This window comes from Hypanus sabinus, chromosome 23 (assembly GCF_030144855.1).
Source record: "Hypanus sabinus isolate sHypSab1 chromosome 23, sHypSab1.hap1, whole genome shotgun sequence".
NCBI lineage: Eukaryota > Metazoa > Chordata > Chondrichthyes > Myliobatiformes > Dasyatidae > Hypanus > Hypanus sabinus.
This window is the reverse complement of record NC_082728.1, coordinates 16421080-16444513: the sequence shown is the minus strand read 5'-3', so window position 1 is coordinate 16444513 and position 23434 is coordinate 16421080. Positions and strand designations below refer to the sequence as shown.

At 41.8% G+C, this 23434-nt stretch overlaps 1 protein-coding gene across 2 annotated transcripts in view; it reads right to left on the bottom strand.

Annotated features, from left to right (window-relative positions):
* The window catches only part of LOC132380002 (inward rectifier potassium channel 2), a 285153-nt gene that overhangs the window by 32268 nt on the left and 229451 nt on the right, over positions 1 to 23434 (bottom strand). The window contains exon 3 of one of the 2 annotated variants that reach the window (XR_009507601.1): positions 19579 to 19743. The exons of the other annotated variant lie outside the window; for it this stretch is intronic. The gene's annotated coding sequence lies outside the window, so the exon portion shown is untranslated. Of the gene's footprint in view, positions 1 to 19578; positions 19744 to 23434 lie in introns of those variants that run through there. 2 annotated transcript variants of the gene reach the window in all.

Sequence of the window (23434 nt, the reverse complement as noted above, 5' to 3'; positions counted from 1 at the left end):
ACAAACTCTCTGCTAACTGCTCTGGCATGCCAGTTCCCACCCCATTGCAATTCTAGTTTAAACCCCACTGCGGAGCATTAAAAAATCTTTCCTCCAAGATAACAGCCCCTCTCCTGTTCGGGGGCAAACCGTTCCTTCTGTACAGATCCCACCTTCCCCGATAGTAAATGAACCTTTGAGCCTTATTGTCCTGATTGTGATGTCCATCTTCCATTCAGCCATGCAAAACTCAACAAACACGAGGAAATCTGCAGATGCTGGAAATTCAAACAACAAGACACTCAAAATACAGGTGGAACCCAGCAGGCTAGGCAGCATCTATAGGGAGAAGCGCCGTCGACGTTTCGGGCCGAGACCCTTCGTCAGGACTAACTGAAAGGAAAGATAGTAAGAGATTTGAAAGTAGTGGGGAGGGGGAAATGCAAAATGATAGGAGAAGACCGGAGGGGGTGGGATGAAGCTAAGAGCTGGAAAGGTGATTGGCGAAAGTGATACAGAGCTGGAGAAGGGAAAGGATCATGGGACGGGAGGCCTCAGAAGAAAGAAAGGAGGGGGGGAGCACCAGAGGGAGATGGAGAACAGGCAAACAACTAAATATGTCAGGGATGGGGTAAGCAGGGGAGGAGGGGCATTAACGGAAGTTAGAGAAGTCAATGTTCATGCCATCAGGTTGGAGGCTACCCAGCTGGTATATAAGGTGTTGTTCCTCCAACCTGAGTTTGGATTCATTTTGACAATAGAGGAGGCCATGGATAGACATATCAGAATGGGAATGGGATATGGAATTAAAATGTATGGCCACTGGGAGATCCTGCTTTTTCTGGCGGACCGGGCGTAGGTGTTCAGCGAAACAGTCTCCCGAAAACTCAACATGATTGATTGGGGGAGGGTGTGGGGTTGTGGAACTTGAATTACTGAAAAAGAATTATCACACAAATAGCCATGACAATGTAATTGGCATTCATAGTTTCCACTCAGAAACCTTCACCACCCGGGACACAACCTCACAGTGAGTGGCGTTGCTCAGAACACACTGCCAGGCAGATACATCAGCGACATTTAAGAAACTCTTAGGTAGGCATGTGAATAATTAAAAAGTGGAGGGCTATGTAGGAGGGAAGTGTTAGAGTGATCCTAGAATAGGTTAAAAGCTCAGCATAAAATCATACGCTGAACGACCTGCACTGTGCTGTAATCTCCTCTGCTTATGTTCTTATTGCTTCCATCAGGGAAGAGGTGCAGAAGCCTGAAGACACACACTCAATATTTTAGGAACATCTTCTTCCCCTCCACCATCAGATTTGTGAATGGCCCATAAACCCATGTACTCTACCACTATTTTGCTCTTTTCTTGCATTAATTTGTTTATTTTTTATATTTCTTTTTGTAACTTAAGGTTGTTTTATGTATTACACTGTACTGCTGCCACAAAACAAAAAATCTCATGACATATGTCAGTGATAGTAAACCTGATTCTGAATCTAAATGTTGCCAATTCCATTGAAGTGGCTTGGTACCTGGACTTGGCTTTGAATTAGCCATGAAATAGCTGATGAAAATTAAAATCACTATGTGCTGTTCAGTCTAATGAGTCAATGGATAATGGATTAGTGCAACTTCCTCTGAGTATTCCTGTCCTATGCAGCAAAATGCTTCTATATTTCTATATTCCAAATCAAACTCCTCACAGTACGAGACTGTGACAATAAAGAGAAAATCTACAGATGCTGGAAATCGAAGCAACACGCATCAAATGCTGAAGGAACTCAGCAGGTCAGGCAGCATCTATGGAAAAGAGTACAGTCGACATTTCGGACTGAAGTCCACAGTCAGTTCTTTGGTCTTGGTTTAGGGAATCCGAAACTAGTCTAAAATTAAGCTCTTCGCAAAGGGTGGTAAAGATTTGCAACTCTCTGCAAGGCCAGCTCTTAAATTTGAGAGCTGATAGGTTGATAGATTTGTTTTGTTAAAATGTTGATTTCCATTTACATGTTGCAGTATTCGATAAGCTATCTTTCAAATGAAAGAGTATCTCAAAGAGTAACAAGAGATTCTCCTGCTTTCTCATACATTTTCAGGTGGAGTTGAACGATCATATAACATTATTCAAAGGAAGCCTGACAATTGTCTTGATTATTATAATACATTGCTTTGCTTTTTATCTCATTATCCTCCACATCATTTGAAATATGCAAATTAACTGTTGTGTTTACTTACTATAGTGATTTACCAATTTACCGCAAAATTACTTCATTGGCTGTAAAGCATTTAGAAAACACCACATGGTCGAAAGCAAAAACATTTTATTAAAGGAAGTTCTTGACCAAATTGAACAATGAGGAATCTACACACACACACACACACCAACCCCAGGACAGGCCATGTCTTGGCCTTCAGTCCTTGGCCCTGCACTCTCAGACTCACAGACAACTTCAGACTTTACCTCAGACCCGGTGTGGTCATGGGTTTGACCTTTGGTCCTCCCTCGTCTTTTTGACTGGACTTAGGCAAATCAAAGGAAGTGAGTACTTCACTTGGCCATTGAGAATTGGATACCAGCAAGGTAGACAGGAACTGGATTCAGAGGAATTAAAAGAATAGTTGGATTTACAGGGATGGAATGCACAGGCATCCCACTAGATTTTTACCTGAAGAGCTGTAACCTGTAAGACCATGGAAATATTTTTGATGTTTTGTGCCGAAACCCTTCTTCAGTACTGGAAAGGAAAGGGGAAGACACCAGAGTGTAATGGTGAGGGGAGGGGAAGGAGGTGGTAAAAATCTAAAAGCTGGTAGATAAGGCCAGCTGGCTGGGAATGGTGTTTTTCTTTGATAGGTGTTAGAGTGATTTTTGGGTTTAGGACACATACATTTAGCAATTAACTTTGGCTACCAGTATTCACAACTGAACATGTGTTATGGTTTTAATTTGGAGTGCAGCTCTGAACAAAAGCTGACAAGGCTGATTAAAATTAATTTGGATGTCTATGGTGTGGATGCCAATTAGGAGGTGTGAAGGTTGCGTGTAGTTTCAAAGAAAGCATTGTCCATACATTGTAAATATCGAATTTTTCTTTGATAAAATATTGAGACTCACATTGGGCCAGTGAGACTTTTCGACCAATAGCGTCTCCATATGATGCCTGCTGTACCTTGTTTTGACAAATAATTTCGCTGCTTTGGATCTACCATCAATATTCTCCAGTGACTTCATTCACACTACAACAACAGCACAGACACAAAGGGCTGAAAGGCCTCCTTCAGTGTTGTGAATTATCTTACGATCAGAAACCGGATGCTTCCCCTGGTTTCCTCCAACTGATTGTAAAATGGTTTGGGGATATGTGACCCATTGTGAAGGAAGGGTTATTATTAATGACAAATATACAAAGGGCATCAGAGACCCTGAAATGGCTACTTATTTTAGACAGCTCATGAACAAGGTGAGAGTAGTAACTATTAGAGAAGCATTTCTTTGATTGATTAAAACTAGCACCAAAATAATTCATAGAACATGGAACATAGAAATCTACAGCATATTAGAGGCCCTTCGGCCCACAATGTTGTGCCGACCATGTAACCTACTCTAGAAACTGCCTAGAATATCCCTAGCACATAGCCGTCTAATTTTCGAAGCTCCATGTATCCAAGAGGCTCTTAAAAGATCTTATTACGTCTGCTTTCACCACTGCCACTGGCGGTGCATTCCACACATCCACCAATCTCAGTGTGAAAAACTTACCCCTGACATCCCCTCGGTACCTATTTCCAAGCACCTTAAAACTATGCCTCCTCGTGTTAGCCATTTCAGCACTGTGAAAAAGCCTCTGGCTATCCACACGACCAATGCCACTCATCATCATTCTTCAGATGCTTAAAAGTTCGGCACCCTGACAGGTTTTGACCCCAAACACAGAGCTGACAGAAATTATTATCTTGCTTTGGAGTTGCTGCTGTCGATGTCATGAAGTCAATTTGATTGCTTGTTGACAAAAATATGTAGAAGTGGCTTTTTACACTAATAATTGTCCCTTGTTTTTGATCTGTATTAGCTGCAAACATCCAGATGAAGGCTGTATTTTCTTGCTTGTGCATTTGTTTATTCTGAAGCATTCTCGCAAAGGACAGCCAAATAGATTTCAGCAGTCTAGCTCTGTGCACCATTTTAAGGGCTTTAATAAGTAATTAAGCTGGTTAGAAGAGCAGGCAATAGCATCATTTGTTTTTGCACAAAAAAATCCTGGTAACTCAAATGGAGCACAGGGGAAAGGAAATGAACAGATTCGATAATCAGGCTCAAGAGGCAATGGTGTGTAGATTGAGGGAATTATATAAGGAAAATAGGGGGGTTATCAGCAGAACCACAGGTCTTAACACGCACAAGAAATAGATGCATTTCCTCAATGATTCCCCAAAGGTTAACTTGCAGATTGAGCCTGTGGTAAGGAAGGCAAATGAAATGTTAGCATTCATTTCCTGAGGACAAGAACATATTAGCAAGGATGTAAAACTAAGGCCTTATAAGACATTGGTTAGACCGCACTTGGAGTGTTGTGAGCAATTTTTGGCACCTTATCTAAGAAAACTGTATAGGGATTGGAGAGGATCAAGAAGTTCACAAGAATGATCCTGGGAATGAATGGGTTAACATATGAGGAGCGTTTATTGGCTCTGGGTCTATACTCACTAGTGTTCAGAAGAATGATCCTGGGAATGAATGGGTTAACATATGAGGAGCGTTTATTGGCTCTGGGTCTATACTCACTAGTGTTCAGAAGAATGAGGGGGCATTTCATTGAAACCTATCAAATATTGAAAGATCTAGAAGGAGTAGAAGTGGAGAAAATGTTTCCTGTAGTGAGGGAATCTATGAACAGGGCACAACCTTAGAATATAAGGACGTACCTTTAGAACAGAGATGTGGAGAAGATGTTTCCCATAGTGTGGGAGCCACAGACAAGGCCAATTCATTAGGTATATTTAAAGCAGATGTTGATAGGTTGTTGATTAGTAAAGGTGTCAAAGGGGAGAAGATAGAAGAATGGGGTTGAGAGGGATAATATCTCAGCCATGATTGAATGCACAGCAGACTCAATGGGCCAAATGGCCTAATTCTACTCCTATGTTTGAGATCTTACTGACAAACGTAGGGAAAACTCATCAAATCAGTATTTTCCTTGTATAACTTGGTGCTGATATTTTGCTTCCCATCATTACAAAACGAGTAAGGCTTGACAAAATCAGAACACAGAAATATTCTGATTGAAGCTGGTTCAGTGAGTGGATGGGCCTTTGCTAGTCAAAGCTGTTAAAGCTACAGAGACAAAGATGAAAGAGTGAAGATGTGGATCAGCCATAGATAGTTTGACTGAAAACCTGAAGAACTTCAATCCACCATCCATAAGACAAAGGAGCAGAATTAACCCATTCAGCCCATCGAGTCTGCTCCACCATCATGACCAATCCATTTCCCTCTGAAACCCATCCTCCTGCCAACTCTCAGTAACCTGTCATGTCCTGACTAATCAAAAACCTATCAACCTCCACTTTAAATATACCTAGTGACCTGGCCTCCACAGCCATCTGTGGCAACAAATTCCACAGAGTCATCACCTTCTGACTAAAGAAATTCCTCCTCATCTCCATTCTAAATGAATGTCCTTCTGTTCTATCCAGATAATACTCTCTTCTTGTTGCTGTCATCAAGAAGGAGGTACAGGAGCATTAGATCCCATATCACCAGATTCAGGAACAGTTATTAACCTTCAACCATCAAGCTCCTGAACCAGCATGGACACTGACCTCAACTCTGAACAACACTGAATTGATTCCACAGCCTATAGACTCATTTTCAAGGGCTCTACAACTCATGTTCTTAGTATTATTCATTATTTATTTATTTGTCATCATTATCATTTGTATTTTTTTATATTTGCACAGTTCGTCTCCTTTTGCACATTGGTTGATTGACCATCTTAGGGTGTGTGTAGGTTGTCATTGATTCTATTGCATTTCTCTGTTCTACTGCAAATACCCACAAGAAAATGAATCACAGGGTGGCATAAATGTACTTTGGTATTAAATTCATTGATAATAAATTTAATTCAATATTAAATTGATAATAAATTTACTTTGCATTTGTACTTTAATCCTGCTCCAGTGTTTCCATGGCAATGGACAGGAATGCAAATGGCTCTGAAAAAATAAATGGGCCTGTGGGAGAGTGCTGCAGAGATGGTTGACTTGTGAATCAGTATCAGAGTTAATGATACTGTAAACCCATACAGAATACATAGTCCTTCCTCCTCTTAATATTTTGTTGCAACAGCTATACTCTGTGCAAAAATCACAGTGGCCACTCACTTACACCAGCAGAGAACAACCGTCTCCTTTCAATGGAATATCTCAAGCCTTAAAACAGGTTCTTCCACCTATACTGAACATAATCCATATACAATACTCAGTGAATGGTGTAACAATAAGAGAGACTTCCAGAGCCATGGAGGCGTCTGACATAGATCTCTGCTTGTCTTAAGGCAATATGTCATTAAACTGGAGAGAGTGCAAAGAAGATTTGTGAGGAACTTCCAAGTGGCCGAACATTTTAATTTTGATTCCCACTCCCATTCCGTCATGTTGGTCCATGGCCTCCTTTTGTGCCAAGATGAGGCCACCCTCAGCGTGAAGGAGCAACACCTTATAATCTGGCTGGGTAGCCTCCAACCTGATGGCATAAATATTGATTTCTCCTTCAGTAAAAAGAATTCCCTCCCCCTCGACTATTGCTCTGTTCCCCACTCTGGCCTTTTACCTCTTCCCCGTACCTATCATTTCCCCTTAGGTCCCCTTTCTTCTACATTCCTCTCTCTTCTCCTATTAGATTCTTTCATCTCCAGTCGCCTGGCTTCACCTCTCACCTTCCAGCTAGCCTCCTTCGCTCTCCTCCCCACCCCCACCCCACCTTTTTATTCTGGCAACTTCCCCTTTTCTCTTCAGTCCTGAATAAAGGACTCAGCCTGAAATGCCAGCCATTTATTAATTTCCATAAATGCTGCCTGACCTTCTGAGTTCCCCCAGCATGTTGTGTGTGTTGTTTTGGATTTCCAGCACCTGCAGACCTTTTCATGTTTACAAGGATGTTGCCAAGACTCGAGGTCCTGAGTTACAGGGAGAGGTTAGGTAGTCTATTCCCTAGATCACAGGAGGTCGAGGGTTGACCTTATAAAAGCATATAAATCATAAAAGGCATAGACACAAGATATTCTGCAGTTGCTGAAAATTCAATTGCTGCAGGAACTCAGTAGGTCAGGCTGCATCGATGCAAAGGAAGAAGTAGGCTGGGCAGAGAAAGGAGTACAATCTAAAAGGTGATGGATGAAACTAAGAGAGGGGGAAGTTAGATGGGACAGAGTGGATAAAGTCAAAAGCTAGGAGATGATAAGTGAAACGTGAAGGACTGAAGAAGCAGGAATCAGATAGGAGAGGAGACTGGACCATGAGAGAAAGGGAAGGTGGAAGGGCAGCAGGGGAAAGTGATAGGCAGTTGACAAGAAGAGAAGAGGTAAGAGAGGAGCCAAAATGAAGAATGGAAGAAGATGGAAGGGGTAGGGGCAAAGGATTAAGTTAATGCACACAGTTTTTTCCCCCCAAGAAGGTGAATGGTATTGGTTTCATTTAAGAGGGGAAATATTTTTAAAGTACCACTCTTCATGCAAAAGGAGGCATGTATTTGAAAGGAGCTACCAGAGGAAGTGGTCAAGGTAGCTATACTAACAGTACTGAAAAGAGAGTTAGGCATGGATAGGAAACGTTTAGAGGGATACAGGCTAAAGTCGATTAAATGGGACTAGTGGCGATGAGCATCTTTGCCAGTATGGATGATTTGGGCCAAAGGGTCTGTTTCTCTGCTGTGTTACTCTATGACTCAGAAGAATAAGGGAATGAAACCAATCAAATGGTGAAAAACTTCACTAGTGGATGTGGAGAAGATGTTTCCGATGGTGGGGGAGTCTAAGACCAGAGGACACAGCTTCAGAATAGAGAGTCATCCATTTAGAACAGTGATGAGGAAGAATACCTTTAGCCAGAGAGTGGTGAAACCTGTGGAATTCATTGCCACCGGAGGATGTGGAGGCCAAGTCATTGGGCATACTCAAAGTAGAAATTGATAGATTCTTGATTAGTCAAGGCATGAAGAGATATAGGGAGAAGGCAGGAGATGGGGGCTGAGTGATAAAATGGATCAGCCATGATGAAATGGCACAGCAGACTCCAGGGCCAAATGGCCTAATTCTGCTCCTATATCTTACGGTCTTATAGACTCAATGTATAGAGTGTCTAGGTCCTCATACCACAGCTGTCCAGACGTCCGATGGCTCTAACACACCTTCGCAGTAATATCACCATCAGACATCCAGGCAACTTTGGTCTGACGACACCAGCACTTGGTAAATGGTCACCCCACCACAGCTCATCAAATCTATTTATTTTGCTTCCCTTGTGCTCCGGTTGAATTAGCTGATTTCTCTACACAAACAAGCAATGCCATTGCCTAATGCCTGATATCTCAGAGGAGCTTCCTTGTGGACACAGATAACAGCAGAGCTCTTGCAAACACTGGTGAGTGGAGGTGTCAAGTCTGCATGTCAGACATTCAGAATGGTCCATAATGGAAATTAGCATAACTGAGGCCCAGGACCCATGGACCTTGTGGAAGTATTGTAGCTACGGTAACTCATATCCATACCCAAGGCATCTGGTCAGTAGCTAAAATGGCAAATGCATTTGTTCGGCAATATTCACATCAACTGCAGAAATTCTCCGATGACTCAGCAATAGTTGGGTGTATAAAGGGAGGACGGGAGGATGAATACTGGGCCCTGGTGGAGGACTTTGTCAAATGGTGCAAGCTGAATCATCTGCAGCTCAACATCACTAAGACAAAAGAGATGGTGATTGACTTTAGGAAGAATAAGCCTGCACTGCTCCCCATTACTATTAATGGTGGATGTGGTGGGGACCTACAAGTACCTGGGGATGCACCTGGATGACACACTTGAGCAGAGCACCAACACAGAGACTGTGTACAACAAAGGCCAGAGTTGCCTCTGCTTCCTGAGGAGAATGGAGTCCTTGGGAGTTTGCAGGCCTCTCCTTCACATGTTCTACCAGTCTGTTGTCACCAGTACAATCTTCTCTGTGGAGGTGTGCTGGGGCAATGGCATCAACACAGGTGATGCCAACAGGCTCAATAAACTGATTAGAAAAGCTGGCTCTTTTTTAGGAGTCAAACTCTACACACTGGAGGCTGTGGTAGAACAAAGGATCCTCCAGAAAATCCTGCCAATTCTGGAAACTGTTTCTCACCTTCTGCATGCCACCTTGGCTGAACAGAGGAGCACTTTTAGTAATAGACTAAGGCAAAAGCACTGCTCCAAAGAGCATGATATGAGGTCATTCTTATCCTCAGCCATTAGGGTCTATAATGAGTCAACCTTTAGCCGGGGAAGTGATTATCCTTTCCTGATAGACTGTTTGAGGTAATTCATTTTTTATTATTTCTACTTCTCTTCTAATATTTATATATCTGTGCACTCATAATGCTACTGCGACACTATAATTTCATTTGGGATCGATAAAGTATCTTTTCATCTATTGGTATTGGTTTTGATTTATTATTGTCATTTGTACCAAGACGCAGTTAAATACTGTGTCTTGAATACTATTCAAACAGATCAAAGTATGACACAGAGTGTTGAGGTAAATAGAACAAGATAAAAACAATAACAGAATAGAGAATAATGTGTAATAACTCCAGAGGAAGTGCACTTCAGGTAAACACTAAAGTAGATAGTGAGGTCAAGAGTCTATCTTATCATACTGGGGTACAATTTAATAGTCTTAGTACGGGAGGGGGTAATAGTTGTCCTTGAACCTGATGGTTTGTCTTTTCAGGCTTCTAGATCTCTGCCCAGTGGAAGAGGGGAGAATAGAAAATTTCTGGGCTGGGTGCAATATTTCCTCTAATATGTAATCGCCAGTGTGCACAAAAATCATAAGTTGTGCAATTTTTTGCCCAGTGGCAACAACAGGTGCGCACTGAATTTTTAAGTGGAAGTAAACCTGAAACTATTCAAAGGATAGTAAACTACCAAGTCCAATTGTTTAAAAGATCATTTTCATTCTCATTCATCTGCACACTCACAAAACATTTGTAGCAGGCCCGTAGCAGGTAATGAAGGGTTTTATCAACGGAGCTCTTGCACACCATCCATATGTGACTTGCTTGTTAAATGATGCTTTAAAAAGTCTAGATTCCAAATATTTCTCCACTTCTTCCCACTTGCAAATTCTCCAGCATTCAACACACATAGGTGACATCAATTTCTGTATTATACATAAATACTTGTAGCTGTATGTTCCTGACCTCATGAACTTCCAGTGTAGCAGTTTCTACTGTTTCATTAAGTCATTCTGCTTTAAATGAGCTAGCAGTTCTTTTGTGCTTCACACTCTCTGCTTATCTGGAAGTCAACATAGAGAATCAGTAATTTCTTCAATAAAAACTGTATAAATAAGCCAGTTTTAAATTCTGCAGACAAATCAACACAAATTGCACATTGTCAACACCACCCGCATCAGAAACTGGAAAATGAAATGTAATCACGTAATGAGTACGATCATAAAATATACTTAACGTGCCAACAAGGTAGAGGGTGACAACATTTTATACGCAGTTTCAATTCTCTTGTACTCTAGTAGCAAAAGATGTGTGTGTGTGCACACGCATACACTCATCTTAGAAGGAAAATTGGGTAGATGAGGTCTGTGATTACACTGGCTGCTTCAGTGATGCAGCAAGAAAGACAGAGTCCGTAGAGGGATATCAAACAAGAGAAAGTCTGCCAATGCTGGAAATCTGAGCAAAACCCACAAAATGCTGGAGGAACTCAACGGGCCAGGCATCCATAGAGGGAGGCTGGTTCCTGTGAAGTGCTGAGCTGTGCCCATAACTCTGCAGTTTCTTGAAGTCATACGCAGAGCAGTTTGTTACCACACAAAGCTGTGATGCATCCAGAAGGTGCGTCTGGAATCAGATTATACATCCCATTCAGTCAAGGACAATCCTAGCATACTCTAGGAACTTGCCAAACCCCTTCTGTGATCTTTGCATTCTATCCTTCAGTACAAAGATAGATGGGAATGAGAGAAATACATGATTGAATTAAGGTATTGATATTGTTTCTATCCAATGATACAAGTTTCTGGCATCAGTCTGATGGATTAATACTGCTTTCCAGACTATATAGAAAACATTGATGCTAGTGCAGAAATCCAGAGGAAGAAAGTGTACCGATATCCTCCCAGCCTTGTGATAAGCGATCTTCAACTGCATAACCCAATTGCTTCCAGAGATGTGCTTTTAATGTTCTAAAAATGTCACCAACTTGGAATAGGAATTAAAGCCTAGCTGTGTCTTATGTGCAATTGCGTATTCAGCAAAGCAAAATGGAGTAAAAGTACTTTTATTCAGTTTTCCCTATATTCTAGCATGGAATGAGGCGCTGGATTGGCTGAAAGTGAACTGTGATTGGTAAACATGCCAGTTCTGCCATTCGGATCTCTTTAAACTTGGGAATATATTTAGAGCATGTGAATTCTTTAATGGCAGTGGCTGTAATTTTGTATTTTGTTAGTACTTTAGGCAAAGTCACTATTCATTAGTCATATCAGATTATACCATCCCAAGGGATTCATTTTAAAACAGACATATTATGGTTTTTGTGGGCTTGGAAACTTCGATGGAATCTACAGATTTTTAGCAGATTCTTTCCAACTTTTATTTGAAATAACATTTTTTTTTGTATAGGAGCCACTAAATTTTGTGACATTGCATTTCCTTCTCTGCTTGTATTTCATGTTTTTTTCTGCGATTCAGTCACAGTCAGATCAAATCAGTGGTGGGTGTCAAATCAGGGCAGGTTTAGGAGAGAGATTTTAAAATCAGCTTTCACAGAATTTTAGCTTTTTTCCAGTGGTGCAGTCACAGTCAAGTCAGTGCAGGAGGCCTCTTGTAGATCTGGGAGGGATAGACTTGAAAAAGGAGCTTTAACAGGATTTCAGCTTTTCCTCATGGTGCGATCTCTCTCCAACCAGCACGCCTTTTACGCAAGTCCAAGAGAGATTTATGCAGGATTTTGCCTTTTTTCAGTAACACAGTCATGATTCATCAGCAAGGGCAAATTAAAATGAGGCAAAGGCAAGCGCAGCAGCCATTGTTGGAGTGGACTAGGGTTAGAGTGAGGAGGCTTTGGCTCAACAGGCTTCAGCGAGATAAGTATCTGATGAGTTTCTTCTTCTTCATTCTTCATTATTCATCTGTTAGTGCATGGAGGGTGACAACCTTTCATGTGCACTTTAAACTAGGGCATAGTTAGAGCAGTGAGGATGATTCTGGGGCTGTGTTGTGTTTGTGTGAGATGTGGGAATTCTGGAAGAACTCCTGCCTTCCAGATAACCACATCTGCACCAGGTGCACTGAGCTGCAACTCTTCAGGGAACGCCTTAAGGATATGGAACTGCAACTCGATGAGCTTTGGCTCATATAAGAAACTGAAGAGGTGATAGATAGGAGCTACAAGGAGGTAATTACACCTAAGTTGCAGGAAGCAGCTAAATGGTCGATAGTCAGGAGAGGGAAGGGAAATAAGCAGTTAATACAGAGTACCCTAGTGGTCATTCCCCTGACTAATAAGGATACCATTTTGGATACTGTTGAGGGGGATGGCCTACTGGATGAGGGGAGCCACAGCGACCAGGGCTTCAGCACTGAGTCTGGAACTGTGGCTCAGAAGGAAAGTGGGGTAGAAGAGGACTGCAGAAGTGATAATGGGATATGATAGAGGAGTAGATACCAGAACCTGTGGACGTGATAGAGACACCTGAATGGTATGTTGCCTCCCAGATGCCAGGGTCAGGGATGGCTCAGATCAGGTCCATGACATTCTAGTGGGAGAGGGTGAGCAGCCAATGTCTTGGTACATTGGTACATATTGGCACCAAAAATGTAGGTAGGAAAAACAAGGAGGTCCTGAAGAGAGAATATAGGGAGTTAGGTAAAAAGCTGAAAAACTGGACCTCCAGAGCACCAACTCTGGATTGCTGCTGTGCCACTCACCAGTGAGGGTAAGAACAGGATGATCTGGCAGATGAATGCGTGGTTGAGAAACTGGTTCAGGGGTCAGAATTTTGGATCATTAGGAACTCTTCTGCAGAATGTATGACCTGTGCAAAAGAGGTGGGTTGCACCTGAACCTGAGGGGGTCCAATAACCCTGCAGGCATGTTTGCTAGAACTGTCTGAGAGGGTTTAACCTAATTTGGCATGGAGATGTGAACCGAAGGGCTGTTGGCTTACGAGCAGAGGCAGTGTGAAGTGAGACTGTCAGGAAGGATAGGCAGATGATAAGGCATTATTGCCGTCAGTGGGATGGGTAGCAGTGTAAAAGGGGAACAAGCTCAAAAAGGGTGATGAATGCAGGACTGTGGGTGTTATATTTGAATGGACACTATACAGAATAAGACCAATGATATTGGCATATATGACATTGTGGGCATCACTGAAACAAGAAAGAGGCAAGAGTAGATATTGGATTGCTGGAAAATGACACTGGAGAGGCAATACTGGGAGACCAGGAAATGGCAGTTGAATTGAGTAAGTATTTTGCATCAGTCTTCACTGTGAAAGGCACTAGCAATATGCCAGTAATCCAAGAGAGTCAGGGGCAGAAGTGCGTGCAGTTGCTATTAGTAGGGAGGCAGTGCTTGGGAAACTGAAAAGTCTGAAGGTAGATAGGTCATCTGGACTATACCCCAGGGTTCCGAAAGAGGTGGCTGATGAGATTGTGGAGATATGCTATTTCAAGAATTAAGAGATTCTGGCATAGTTCTGGAGAGCTGAAAAATCGCAAAAGTCACTCCACTCTTCAAGAATGAAGGAAGGCAGAAGAAAAGAATTTATAGCCCTGTTAGTCTGACCTCAGTGGTTGGGAAGATGTTGGAGTCAAGAGATCTCAAGCAAAGCAACAGAGGTTACCTCTGAGAATCTTGAAGTAGCAATGTGATTATTTTTTCTCTTTCTTCAAAGACTGGTAATATGAGATCACTGAAAATATTTGAGGATGAGAGATGACTTGATAGAGACGTACAAGATGATAAGAGATGTTGGTCGAGTGGATAGCCAGAGACTCTTTCCCACAGCAGAAATGGCTAATACTAGGGGTATAATTTTAAGGTGATTCATGGAAAGTATAGGGAGGGTGTTAGAAGTAGTTTCTTTAAATACAGAGAGGTAGGTTTGTGGAATGACCTGCCTGAGGTGATGGTAGAGGCAGATACATTAGGGCATTTAAGAGACTCTTAGATAGAGCACATAGATAATTGAAGAATGGAGGGGCTTTGTAAAAAGGAAGGATTAGATTGATTTTAGTAGGTTAAAGGGTTGTCACAACATCATGGACTGAAGGACCTGTACAGTGCTGTAGTTTTCTAGGTTCAACATTCTATGGTCTACATTCTATGATGTGTGACGTTCTCTGAAATCTAAGCACACTGCTTATCCTCAGATAGGGGCAAAACTTAAATGTCACAAAGGTATGCAACATTAAATCTATGACTAGGGAACTGCAGTGAATACTTGTGTTACATGCTTGGCCATTTCATTCAACAGCCTCACAATATACAAGACTATAAGGTCCTTGAGATATAAGAAGAGGTTGGACAAATGGACTTGTTTTCTCTGGTGCATCAGAGGCTGAAGGGAGACTTGGTAGAAGCTCATAAAATTAAGGGAGGCGTGGACAAACAGTCAGAATGTTTTCCCTAGAGTAGAAAGGTCAACCACTTAACAAAATGCATTTAAAGTGAGAGGAGGGAAGTTTAAAGGAGATGTGCAGGGCAGTTTTATTTTACATACAGAGTGGAAAGGTGCATGGAACAGGGTGCTGGAAAGAGTGATGGAAGCTCTTACAATAGTGGTGTTTAAGAAACTATTAGATAGACACAATGATAATCAGGGAAACGCACACAGGACAGAGTCTTGGCCTGGAACTTAGTCTCTTTATTGCTCTCCATGGATGCTGCCTGAACTGCTGAGTTCCTCCTGAATTACATATGTGTTACTCCTGCTTTCCAGCATTTGCAGAATCTCTTGTGCTTATGGTAGTCAGGAAAAGGATGGATATGGATCATGTACAGACTGAAGAGATTTTGTTCAGTTCCACATCATGTGTGATGAAGACATTGTAGGCCGAAAGGCCTGTTCCTACTCTGTACTGTTCTACTATTCTGTGTTCTATGTCAAGACAATCTTCACTGTGCGTTTTGAGGGCTGGATAATAAGCATGAGTTAATTTTACCTTTTCCTTAAAGTTATGTTGTATGATGAGCACCCTATCTAGGAATTAATCTGCAGAAGTCAGAACATGTTTGAATAACTATTCACAAAAGGGGAAATATGTGCAATAAAATGGTGATATTATCAATAGAAAAAAACCTGGCACTCAACATCAGTAAGACGAAAGAGCTGATTGTGGATTTCAGGAAGGGTGAAGCAAAGGAACACACACCAATCCTCATAGAGGGATCAGAAGTGGAGAGAGTGAGCAGTTTCAAGTTCCTGGGTGTCAAGATCCCTGGGGATCTAACCTGGTCCCAAAATATCAATGTAGTTATAAAGAAGGCAAGACTGCGGCAATACTTCATTAGGAGGTTGAGGAGATTTGGCATGTCAACCAATACACTCAAAAACTCCTATAGATGTACCATGGAGAGCATTCTGACAGGCTGCATCACTGTCTGTTAATGGGGGCGGAGGGGGGGCAGCTACTGCACAAGGCCAAAAGAAGCTGCAGAGGATTGTAAATCTAGTCGGCTCCATCTTGGGTACTAGCCTACAAAGTACTCAGGACATCTTTAGGGAGCGGTGTCTCAGAAAGACAGCGTCTATTATTAAGGACCTCCAGCACCCAGGGCATGCCCTTTTCTCACTGTTACCATCAGGTAGGAGATTCAGAAGCCTGAAGGCACACACTCAGCGATTCAGGAACAGCATCTTCCCCTCTGTTGTCCAATAACTAAATGGACTTTGAACCTTTGGACACTACCTCATGTTTTTTTAAATATACAGTATTTCTGTTTTTTGCACATGATTTTAATCTATTCAATATACTATACTGTAATTGATTTACTTATTTATTATTTTTTTAATTTTATATTTCTTTTCTCTTCTATGTTATGTATTGCATTGAACTGCTGCTGCTAAGTTAACAAGTCTCATATCATATGCCGGTGATTATAGACCTGATTCTGATTCTGATTCTAAAATAGGCTGGGGCTGGTAAAGACTAATATCTCAGAATTATTCCATTTATTTCCATTGACTTTCCAGTTCCATTCCAATATGTTGGTCCATCATCTCCTCTGCTGCCACGATGAGGCCACACTCAGGCTGGAGGAGCAAGGTGTTGTATTCCATCTGGGTAGCCTCCAACCTGATGGCATAAATATCAATTTCTCTCATTTTCAGTATTCTCTGTTCCTCCCCATACTGTCTTTCTCCATTCCCCATTCTGGCTCCTCTCTTAACATTCTCTTCTCCTCACCTGCCCATCACCTCCCTCTGGTTCTCTTCCTCCTTCCCTTTCTTCCATGGTCTCAGAGCTCTTCTTCAGCCCTGTACCTCTTCTATCTATCACCTTCCAAGTTCTCAATTCATCACTCCTAGCCCACCTTCCCCTTCATCTGGTCTCATCTATCACCTTACCAGCTTGTATTCCTTCCCTTCTCCCCACCTCCTTATCCTGGCTTCTTCTCCCTTCTTTTCCAATCCTGATGAGGAATCTCAGCCAAAGACATCGACTGCTCATCCACAGATGTTGACTGCCCTGCTGACTGCCTCCAGCATTTTGTTTGTGTCTCTCTGGATTTTCAGCATCTGCAGAATCGCATGTATTAATAAAATATTTGATGTGATTAGAGTAGATCAAAAGAATCTCCTCCCATCTCAGAAGGAAGAGGAAGGAAGACCAATGAATTACAAACAAATTTCTAACATTCAGATCTATTTCTATTATGCAGTAGAAAACTGATGGTTCACGATACGTTTCACAAACATTTCACAAGAATTCTAGTGGATAATAAGACAGCAATTAATTGGTCTGTGGATAATGAAGCTTCTTTTATTTAAAGTAGATGACAGAATGTTGAATACCTGTTACTGAAAAGCTACGGCACAGTTGGAAGTACTGATTCTCTGTACAAGTCTGCCAGTGGATTAGTCATGCCGTAAATCTTTTAATGCCACTCACATTTCACACTGTCAGATCAGATTTGCTTGTTAACATAATATCTATGACACCATTGCTTTTTTAAAAAAATTCTGTTACCGAGATGCTGGAGGGAAGTTCTCACTTCCATTTGGTTCAGGTCTTCATTCTGTTAACAGTACTCTGAAAATTTTAACATCAGTCTATAGTCTACGTCCTCAAAAAAATTTAAAACTAATTGGTTAACATGGAAGAGAGAACCATCATCCATGACCTAGATAAAACCTTCCACAAAGATTGGTAGGCTCCAGAACATGACTTCATTTTGGTTTTCAACTTGACACAACCTGTGACATCAAGCAGGTTGATCATCCCATCAGGCTGAAGAATTCTCACAGCCAGCACAGCATGAAGGATGAATCTTAATTTCAGTTCTTGCATGGAAAGTAGAGATTAGGGTTAAACAGAGAAGATAGAATATTATAAAATTTAAAAATTCCAAATTACAGTTAATACCCTGTTAAAACACAAAGCAATGCTTAAAAATTGTCATGATGGAATGATGCTTCGCACTTCTGACCAGATTTGATCATTGTCATATACACCAGAGTGCAATGAAATTCCTTGCTCAAGTGAAGCTTACAAAAGACAGTAAAACAGGAGCAGAATTAGGCCATTTGACCAATCATGTCTACTCCACCATTTTGTCAAGGCGGATTTGTTATCCCTCTCAGTCCCATTCTCCTGCCTTCTCCCCATAATCTGTGACACCCTGACTAATCAAGAATCAGATTCAGAATCAGGTTTATTATCACCGGTATGTAATATTTATTAACTTAGCAGCAGCAGTTCAATGTAATACATAACATAGACAAAAAGACAAATAAATTAATAATAATAATAAATCAATCAATTTCAGTATGCACATATTGAATAGATTAAAAATCATGCAAAAAAACAGAAACAATATATATTTAAACAGTGAGGTAGTGTCCAAGGGTTCAATGTCCATTTAGGAATCAGATGCCAGAGGGGAAGAAGCTGTTCCTGAATCACTGAGTGTGTGCCTTCAGGCTTCTGTACCTCCTACCTGATGGTAACAGTGAGGAAAGGGCATGCCCTGTGTGCTAGAGGGTCTTAATAATGAACACTGCCTTACTGAGATACCGCTCCCCGAAGAATTCCTGGGTACTTTGTAGGCTAGTACCGAAGATGGATCCAACTAAATTTACAACCCTCTGCAGTGTCTTTCAGTCCTGTGCAGTAGCCCCCTCCCCACACCATACCAGACAGTGATGCAGCCTGTCAGAATGCTCTCCAGAGTACATCTATAGAAGTTTTTGAATGTATTTGTTGACATGCCAAATCTCTTCGGACTCCTAATGAAGTATAGCCATTATCTTGCCTTCTTTATAACTACATCAATATGTTGGGATCAGGTTAGATCCTCAGAGATCTTGACACCCAGGAATTTGCAACTACTCACTCTCTCCACGCCTGATCCCTCTTTGAGGATTGGTATGTGTTCCTTCATCTTACCCTTCCTGAAGTCCACAATCAGCTCTTTTGTTTTACTGAGGTTGAGTGCCAGGTTGTTGCTGGGACACCACTCAACTAGTTGGCATATCTCACTCCTGTACATCTTCTCTTCACCATCTGAGATTCTACCAACAATGATTGTATCGTCAGCAAATTTATAGATGGTATTTGAGCTATGCCTTGCCACACAGTCATGGGTATAGAGAGAGTAGAGCAGTGGGCTAAGCACACACCCCTGAGGTGCAATAGTGTTGATCGTCAGTGAGGAGGAGATGTTATCACCAATCTGCACAGATTATGATCTTCCAGTTAGGAAGTCAAGGAACCATTTGCAGAGGGAGGTACAGAGGCCCAGATTCTGCAACTTTTCAATCAGGATTGTGGGAATGATGGTATTAAATGCTGAGCTATGGTCAATGAACAGCATCCTGATGTAGGTGTTTGTGTTGTCCAGATAGTCTCAAAAGCCATGTGCAGAGCCATTGACCTATTGTGATGATAGGTAAATTGCAATGGGTCCAGGTCCTTGCTGAGGCAGGAGTTCAGTCTAGTCATGACCAATCTCTCAAAGCAATGTGAGTGCTACCTGGCGATAGTCATTTAGGCAGCTCACATTATTCTTCTTATGCAATGGTATAATTGTTGCTTTTTTGAAGCAAGTGGGAACTTCCACCCATAGCAATGAGAGGTTCAAAACATCCTTGAATACTCCCGCCAGTTAGTTAGCACAGGTTTTCAGAGCCTTACCAGGTACTCCATCAGAACCTTCCGCCTTGTGAGGGTTCATTTTCTTTAAAGACAGACTAACATCGGCCTCTGGGACAAAGATCCCAGGGTCATCAGGTGCAGCAGGGATCTTCACAGCTGTAGTCATGTTCTCCCTTTCAAAGTGGACATAGAAGGTGTTGAGTTCATCTGGTAGTGACGCATCGCTGCCATTCATGCAATTGGGTTTCGTTTTATAGGAAGTAATGTCTTGCAAACCCTCCCAGAGTTGTCGTACATCCAATGTCACCTCCAACCTCATTCGAAATTGCCTCTTTGCCCTTGAAATAGCCCTCCTCAAATCATACCTGGTTTTCTGGTACAGGCCTAGGTCACCAGACTTGAATGCCACAGATCTAGCCTTCAGCAGACAACATATCTCCTGATTCGTCATTTTGCGCCACTGATTTTCGAATTAAGCTCCCTAATCAGCTCTAGTTAATTACACAACACCCAGTCCAGAACTGACTTTCCCTGAATGGGCTCAACACAAGCTGCTCTAAAAAGCCTTCTCATAGGCATTCGACAAATTCCCTCTCTTGGGATCCACACCAAACTGATTTTCCCAATCTACCTGCATATTGAAATCCTCCGCAATCTTAACGTTGACCTTCTTACATGCCTTTTCCAACTTACATTGTAATTTTAGATCCCATATCCTGGCTACTGCTTAGAAGCCTGAATATAACTCCCATCAGGGTCTTTTAACCCTCACAGTTTCTTAACTCTACCCATAAGGATTTTACATCCTCCAATCCAATATTGCCTCCTTCACCTATCTGCCTGTCCTTTCAATATAATATATATTCTTGGATGCTCTATCAACCACAATTCAGTGATGCCCTCAATGACTGCAGGCCAATTATCAATGTATGTGGCAATAAAGATTAGAACAATAAATATACCGATGAGTACAAGCCAGAATGGTGAAAAGATTGTAGCAGAAAAGTAACAATAAGAAATAGCAGTAGAGGGAAATGCAAAAGTTCGAGAGTGTGGCAGCGCCACTGGGAAGGAGATATGAAAGAGGGTGTTGGATCAGTGTGATGCAGCAGAAAGGAAACTATCCTTAAGTTGCTGTGAAATTTTTTGTTTTGCAGCAGTAGTACATGCAATACATAAAAAAATACTATAAATCACAATAAGAAATATATATATATATAAATTAAATAAGTATTGCAAAAAGAGAGTAAAAACTGTGAGGTAGTGTTCAGGGGTTGGTTCATTGTCCATTCAGAAATTGGGTGGCAGAGGGGACAACACTGTTCCTAAAACATTGAATGTGTGTCTTTAGGCTTCTGGACCTCCTCTCTGATTATAGTTATAAGAAGAGAGCATGTTCTGGGTGATGGAGGTCCTTAATGATGGATGCCACCTTTTTGGGGCATCTCCTTTTGAAGATGTCATCAATGCTGGGGAAGCTAGTGCCCATGATAGAGTTGGCTGAGTTTGAAAACTTCTGCAGCTTTTTTCCAATCTTGTGCAGTGGCCCCTCTATACCAGATGGTGATGCAACCAGGTAGAATACTCTCTATGGTTTATCTGTGGAAATTTGCTAAAGTCTTTGGCGACGTGCCAAATCACCTACTGCTTCTAATGAAATATAACAGCAATGTACCTTCTTCAATATTGCATCAATATGTTGGGATTCATGCTAGTTCTGTCAGAAGGAATAGGGCACTTAAGACATTGAGGTGGTTGACAAACTTTTAATTCAGTGTGCATTGCATCTGCAAAGACTGAACCAGTCACACAGAAGGGGAACATAGAATTACAGATTGTAGATTCTAGACTTGGATGTTTTCTCTGCAGATTTTGTTAGTGTTACCATAAGTGTTGGGAACGCTGACAATTTACTTTCATTTTAGTCTAGTCAGGGAAGCAAATTTTGGAAGTGATACACTGTCCACAGATACCATTTTCTGGCACCATTAAACTAAGTAAGTGCATGCATTGCTTGACTCTGCATTTATTAGTATGCTCGGTGAAAACAGCAGAAAATAAGTATCAGTTGTTTTGTTAAATTATCAACCTCGTTTTCACTGTAGTTCACAATAACCCAGTAACCTCCAAACAAAATTGTACAAAATTGATGGGCTTGTCAAACCTCCCCCACATCATGAGCAGCAAATAACAGTTGAAATGGACAGTCGATGTTTCCAGCCCAGACTCTTCACCTGGACTGATGCTCCTCCACCATCTTGTGTTTTGCTCCAGATTCCAGCATCTGCAGTCCCCTGTAACCATACCACCCACACCCCACATCTTGGTAGCTGATAGATTTTAACTATCCCCCCAACAATCTACCCCTAGCAGCTCTCCCTTTCCATCTCGACCACATAATATCTTGAATCTTTATCCTTGTGCTCGTGTGGCCATTTTTGCATAATTTCCAGTCCAAACCCACGTTTATGGTGTTTCCAGCTGAAGCTGGAACCTCTGTTGTAAATACGTATATGATGCCCTCTTAGGCCACACAAGCAATCAAGGGTAGATTGGATCCATGATCCATTTCCATGGGTTCTGAGGTGACTCATCAGGCAAAAATGAGACTAAAAGCATCACGAGTATGTCAGGATGGGGAGGTTGGAAAGTTATGAAGGTGCTGTTCTTGTTCCACTATTCATGTTAGGCTTTGAAATGCTTCCAGTGCATGGACTCTAGGTTGCCTGTGCCTACTCCTCCATTTTCAGCCACCATGAAGCAAGATTTCCCAGAGGTCATTGGGGATCTTGCATTTTTTTTGAAGAGCATCACCGAATATTTTCCTCCATCCACCGATTCATCTCTTCCCCTGACAGTGGGTAGTCTAAGTCTCAGATGCATGTGGGGGTAACACACTAGATGTTGCTGGCCTCCAAGTCTTGAGTTTAGATTCCTTTCCATAAAACAGTTATGGATTGTCAATGTTTGACGTCCCCACACAAACTGATTACTCTCCATTGGAATTCCTGCCTCCAGCCTATGATGAGGATGTCCTTTCCTTCATTCAGTCATGCTGGACTTCAAAGTCACTTTCTGAGGCTATCGGTCTCAGCCAACTGGATTAGAAACTGGATCCACAAACTCATGAACGATGTAATTGAGATACAAACCTGATTGCATACCATGGGCTCTCAAATAAGACATTATATGTTTCGGAAGATCATTAATAAATCTCTCCTAAATAGAACCAATTTGGGCCAGTTGTATCCTTTACATATTCAGTGTTTGGATAACTTTAACTTAAAGCTAACTCATGTCAAACTATATACAGTTATATGGGTTAAAAGAAGATCCAATGATAATTTAAACTCAAATGCAGGATGAAACCCTTTCTGCTCCCCCTCTGTGACCTCTGCTACACTCAGACTCTTCGACCAAGTACTTTCTCAGACACGCTGCCACAGCCACGTGTCCCTCCTCGGAGCTTGTCTTCCCCGCCACCGTGTGCCACATGACTTCCAGATGCTCTCCTGTTCAAATTCCTTCTTCACCACCCCTCGACTTTTCCTGCCCACCTGGCTTCACCTATCGCCATCCAGTACGCCTCCTTCCCCTCCCCCCACCTTTGTTTTTCTGGCATCTTCCCCATTCCTTCGCAGTCTTGAAGAAGAGTCTGGCCCAAAATGTCGACTATCCGTTCACTTATATAGGTGCTGTCTGGCCTGCTGAGTTTCTCTGGCATTTTGTGTGCATTGCTGAAGTGAGTGTACATTTGCTCTCTGTGGGATGGTGTTCCATTCTTAAGCAATTCAATTTCACATCAGGTGTCACCTTTCTAACATTCAATTAATGACTGAGTGTTAATTGAATTTAGACCAAAGC